This window comes from Artibeus jamaicensis, unplaced genomic scaffold (genome assembly GCF_021234435.1).
Source record: "Artibeus jamaicensis isolate MK-2021 breed Jamaican fruit bat unplaced genomic scaffold, CSHL_Jam_final contig_519, whole genome shotgun sequence".
NCBI lineage: Eukaryota > Metazoa > Chordata > Mammalia > Chiroptera > Phyllostomidae > Artibeus > Artibeus jamaicensis.
This window is the reverse complement of record NW_026521871.1, coordinates 15,903,869-15,909,868: the sequence shown is the minus strand read 5'-3', so window position 1 is coordinate 15,909,868 and position 6,000 is coordinate 15,903,869.

The following is a 6,000-nucleotide window of genomic DNA, read 5'->3' as shown; positions in this document are numbered from 1 at the left end:
CTTATTCTATGGGATAGCTGTGAAAACAAACAAACAAAAAAATAGAATATTTGAAACTTTTTGTGAAGATCCATGAAAATCAGGACATGTTTCTAAAAGTCTGTATTTCTTGCAGCTCAAGGCTTAGAGGACAATTCCCAGTCTCCAGAAAATTAGTCCTTGTATATTTACATCAGTGTCTGCAAGGAATGGAAATTACTGGACAGATCACTGCTCAGGAAGGACATATTTAAAAGGAGGCTACAGACCATCATATTCTATTGTGTGTCTAAGAAACAAGCTTTCCAACATGACTGAGTTTCAAAATGTCAGACACATTTTTTAAAAAATTTGATCCAGGTTTTTTGGGGATTAGAAAAAGGGATACATCAGTATTAAAGAGGCCACTTCAAAACTGTTTTTGGAGTTTTGGTTTAATTTTTTAATTTTTAATTTTTTATTGTTGTTCATTTACAATTGTCCCCATTTCCCTCCCCCCATTACTCTCTCCTGCCCTCTCCACCCCCACTTCCCACATCAATCCCCCCTTTGTCTTTGTCCATGGGTCATTTAAACATGTCATTGACTTGACCCTTCTCCTTTTCCTGTTATCTCCCACCCCCCTCCTCTCTGGTCACCATCAGTTTGTTCATTATTTCCATGTCTCTGGTTCTATTTTAATAATATTTTTAAAGGGGGGCTTAGTTCTAGATGTTGAAGAAATAATATGATTTTTACATGTAAGTTTATTGTTACTCATTTACATGTGAAATAAGTTTAAAAAGATATAACTATTATTCTAACCTAAAGTAGCTATTTTTTACATTTTACCACAATTATCTAAGGATATATTTCATATACTTTGGTGTCTAAATAGCATGTATGTTTATGTTTAAGTGCACCTCAAACAGGTTCTCCAGTAAAATGATCTGAGACTAATTTCTTATTTCTTTGCATTAAAGAGCAGAGAAATGCCCCTGAGGGACTCATTCCTTTAAGGCTGAAAACTTTCCTGGCCTCACTGCCTAGCTGGTTTATCAACCATTCAAGGCTGTTTGTGTTTGCCATGCTAAACATTGTAGATTTTATAGCTTTTCTCTCAGTATAAGGAAGGAATTTAAAACCAGGATAAACAAAGTGCTTTAACATTTTAGAAATATACTTCATAACTTTCTTTAATTAAAGTCAATTATGTTAGCCTCTTCAACAAATGGTGTTGAGAGATCTGGACAGTTACATGCAAAAAAATGAAACTCGACCACCAATTTACACCATAAAAAAATAAACTCAAGATGGTTAAAATACTTAAATATAAGTCATGATGCCATAAAAGACCTAGATGAGAACATAGGTAGGAAAATCTCAGACATTCCACGCAGCAACATCTTCACTGATATGTCCCCTAGAACAAGGGGCATAAAGGAAAGAATAAACAAATGGGACTTCATCAAATTAAAAAACTTATTTGCGGCTAAAGAAAACATCAGCAAAATGAGAAGGGAACTAACTGTATGGGAAAATATATTTGCCAATGATACCTAGGACAAGGGTTTGATCTCCAGAGTATATAAGAACTCACATTGACTCCACTCCAGGAAGACAAACAACCTAATTTAAAAAAATGGGCAAAGGACCTGAATAGGCACTTCTCTAAGGAGGACATACAGAGGCCCCAGAAACATATGAAAGGATGCTCAGCATCATTAGCCATCAGAGAGATGCAAATTAAAACCACAATGGGCTACCACTTCATACCAGTCACAATGGCCATCATAAGCAAATAAACAAACAACAAATGCTGGCAAGGTTGTGGAGAAAAGGGAACCCTAGTACATTGTTGGTGGGAATATAGACTGGTGCAGCCATTGTGGAAAACAGTAGAGAATTTCCTCAGAAAACTAAAAATGAAACTGCCTTTTGGCCTGGCAATTCCACTGCTGGAATTATACCCTAAGAACCCTGAATCACCAATTCAAAAGAACCTATGCACCCCCATGTTCATAGAAGCACAATTTACAATAGCTGATTGCTGGAAACAGCCAGTTTCCATTCAGTAAATGAATGGATCAAAAAAACATGGTACATTTACACAATGAAATAGTACACAGCAGAAAGAAAGAAGGGACTTCTACCATGTGCAGCAGCATGGATGGATCTAGAGAGCATCATGCTAAGAGAAATAAGCCAGGTTGTGAAAGACAAATACCATATGATCTCATCTATAAGTGGAAGCTGATCAATAAAACAAAAAGCAAGCAAAATATAACCAGAGACATTGAAATGAAGGACAAACTGACAGTAAGTAGAAGGGAGGTGGAAGGGGATAACAGGGGAAAGAAAGGGAAGGGTCATCCAGGAACATGTACAAAGGACCTATGGATAAAGCCAAAGTGGGGTAGGATTGAGGGTGGGAGTTGGGGGTGGGTGGAGTTGGGGAAAGTGGTGGCAGGAAAATAGAGACAACTGTACTCAAACAATAATAAAAATTATAAAGTTTAAAAAACTCAATTATTTTATCAAAGAGAGACTCATATTTCTGATTTCATATTTTCCCTTCCATTATTCTCAAAGAAGGCACTTATAATATTTTGTTTCTCTAATATTTAGAGTATCTTTTCTAAATTGCAAACATTCGATGGGTTTCAAATGAATTGCTGCCTCATTTCTTTGAAATCAGTTTTTTTCTGTATCTGAGTCAGAATTTCTCTGTATGTTAGTTTCTGGTTGATAAGAGAAATCAACAATCACATGGATGTTTTGAGAACTCAATGAGTTAAGAGATATAAAGAATTTAGAACACTGCTTGGTATGGTCTAAGTACCCAGTATGTGACCCCTCCTGCTGCAGTCTCTGCTGTTTATGTTGCTGTCTCTGTCACCTTTAGTACTCTAGGACCTTCTTGAATGATATTCTTGTAAGAACACAATGATCAATAGCCTACTATTGTAGACCAACTAGTAGTAGGATGATCTCTGAGAAGAGAAATATGAGATTTTATTCCAGAAAATTCAGTGTTTGAGAGTCTTCCCCTTGGGAGAAATGATGAATGTTTGGAGTACTCCAAAGCAGAATAATGAATATGTGCTTTCCCCCTCATTTTTACAATTTCCTGAGCCAGAAGCAGTAGTGGATTCTGCTGTCATTTTGATATTCCTTAGATATTCATGTGGGCAACTTGCCTGTTCAGTAATGCATTATAAATTTTAAAACATGATTGGATTCTCTGCACTACATTATCTCTGAGTCGGAGAAATATAAAAATGAAAAATATAGTGGAAGCCCATATTAGTTAAGATTAAATTCAGCTGCATATGAAAGAAACTCAAATAGCAGCCGTTTAACTAAGAAAGAAGGTTTTTTCCATATAAAAGATGGCTGGCGGTTCACAGTCCAGGGCTGGTTTGGTAGTTCCACATTTGTTCATGATCCAGGCCTGTCCTCTCTGTCTCTTCCTCCTTTAGTATGACTTTTATCCCCAAGATTGCCTTATGGTCATGAGATGGCCATTGTAACTCCAACCATGATGTCCATGTTCCAGGCAGCAAAATGGAGGAAAGGAGGGAAAGGTATGATTCCCCACTAAGTGAGCTCCCTTTAAAAAACTTTGTGAGAAACCCCACACTATAATTTTTCCCTGTTATCTGAGGGGAAGATGGGGAATATGGGTTTTTATCTAGAATTTGCCAAAAGTCATTCATCATTTTGGGGTATATGTATACCATCTGCATAACCTGACCAGGCCCAACTGTATGCCACAGGGGTGGACAGAGTGGGCTGCAAGGCAACAGAATCAGACCATTGTGGGTTGGGATCCTGGTTTGCCCCCTATTCTTTGGATATCTCTGGGCAAGTCAGAAAACTTCTGTGAGGATTAACTATATCACCTATCAAATGGAGGTAATAATACAGCCTAGGTAATAAAGACCGAAAGAGATGGCATATAAACATATTTTTATTCAATTAATACTTTTAAAATATTTTATTTATTTATTTTTAGAGAGGAGAAGGGAGGGAGAAAGGGAAACATCAACATGTGGTTGTCTCTCAAGTGCCTCCTACTAGGGACCTGGCCCATAACCCAGGTATGTGCTCTGACTGGGAGCAGAACCAGAAGCCCTTTAGTTCACAGTCTGGTACTCAACCCACTGAGCCACACCAGCCAGGACTCAATTAATAATTTTTAAAATGAGCACAAGTAATTTTATTTTTTAGTTCCCCTTATGTGTCAAACATTGTGTCAGCTTTTACAAATGTCCTCTTTTACCCTCACCACAGGTTTGAAAAGTAGTATATAAATGAATACATCAGAAACTCAAAGAGGCTAAGTAACTTAACCAAGTGTACACAATTAAAACATAAGCCATTCCTCTCTGTTTAAAAAAAATCCCCTACCTTTCTGACTTACAATTGTGCTTTTTCTTTCAAATTAGATTGTCTATTTCACATCCAGGTAACAATTAGATATACATAGTACATACAGGTTTATATAATAACAAACCTGATACTACCAGAATTTTTTTTATTGATTATATTCATTTCACGAATATCAGATGCTGCCAGAGATGGTGAATTATGGTTTTAAGGTCAGACTTTGGACTGGTCCTATCTTGGAAAAAGAATAGGACCCTGCTGTAGCAGAAAAATAGGGAAGATTTTTTTTTTTTGCCTAAGGCATAGTTTCAAAGTCTTGTTTCTGGCTGTTTATTGCTTGGTTACATAATTAGTCTCTGGTTGGGTGGTTGAATCCTATTGTTCTCTGTATTCTGATGTCAGTTTAATTTAAAAAATTGACATGGGCCATCTGCTGTGCTAGTCAGTTGTAAGGTTGCTGTGGACTGACATAATACATCTTTGCTGGGTAAATACAATGCCCATGTGATTTCCATAGATGGTAAAGCTGCCATGATAGAAAAAGTCAAGAATGTTGTCAATGCCACAGAACATGTGACTGAATTCACAGATGAGGCTCAGATCAGGGAAAGCAATGATAAGTAGGAAACTGCAGGGTAAATAGGTATTTACCAAAAGAAGACAGGCTAGAAGAGTATTCCAAGCAGAAGGAACAGCATGTGACTTTGACTCTGAGCTATGACTTCTGAAAACCCATACTTTGGTTATTCCTACTCTTACCTTCTCATTTTGCATAGATTTTGTCAGGACTGACTTTCCACCTCACCTTCTAAAGGCCTGCCATCAAACATGGATGCCACCACTTTATACACCGTGTCATTGGGATTATATCCACATAAAGCTAATGTTAACAAACCATTCTGCCAGGTTGTTATCAAACGGAGATGGCAACTAGGCTTCGCTTCCTGTGCCAATGCTAATAGTTTTTTTGGTGGTGGCCTGGACTAGTCAAAAGGATATGAGGATTAGTGGCAGGACTCCTACAACTAATTAGTGATGCTTCTCTAGGTTTAGACACAGAGTTTTGACACTCAGGTATTGGCATTCTTGAGTCCCAAACTCTCTTTTGCCTACTCCATTATGTGTGAGTGGAACTAGGAAAATGTCAAAGAAGCAGCAGGGTGCAGGCCAGAAAGCACAGATGATATAACACCTTCTGTCTCTTGCCTGTAGCATTTCCAATCTCAGTGTGTGAATGTTGACTTTGATAATAATATAAGTTGGTTCCAAGCTCCCTGGGCCATCCCACTTATCCCTACATTTGTAATCTCCTTTGGATATCCAGCTGCCTCTCCTAACATACCACCAAAAATAAAATGTATGCTGTTGTGTTGCCCTTGTAGAAGTGGCTGGTGATAGGGATTGTTTTGAATCTATAAATTGCTTTGGGTAGTACAAATATTTTGATGATGTCAATTCTTCCAATGCATGAACATGGTATATGCTTCCATTTATTTTTTGTCTTCTTTAACTTCTTTCTTCAGTGTTGTATAGTTTTCTGAGTATAGGTCTTTTACCTCCTTGGTTTAAGTCTATTCCTAGGTACTTTATTTTTCTTGTTGCTATAGCAAGTGGGAATTTTTCCCTGATTTCTGTTTCTGATATTTCATT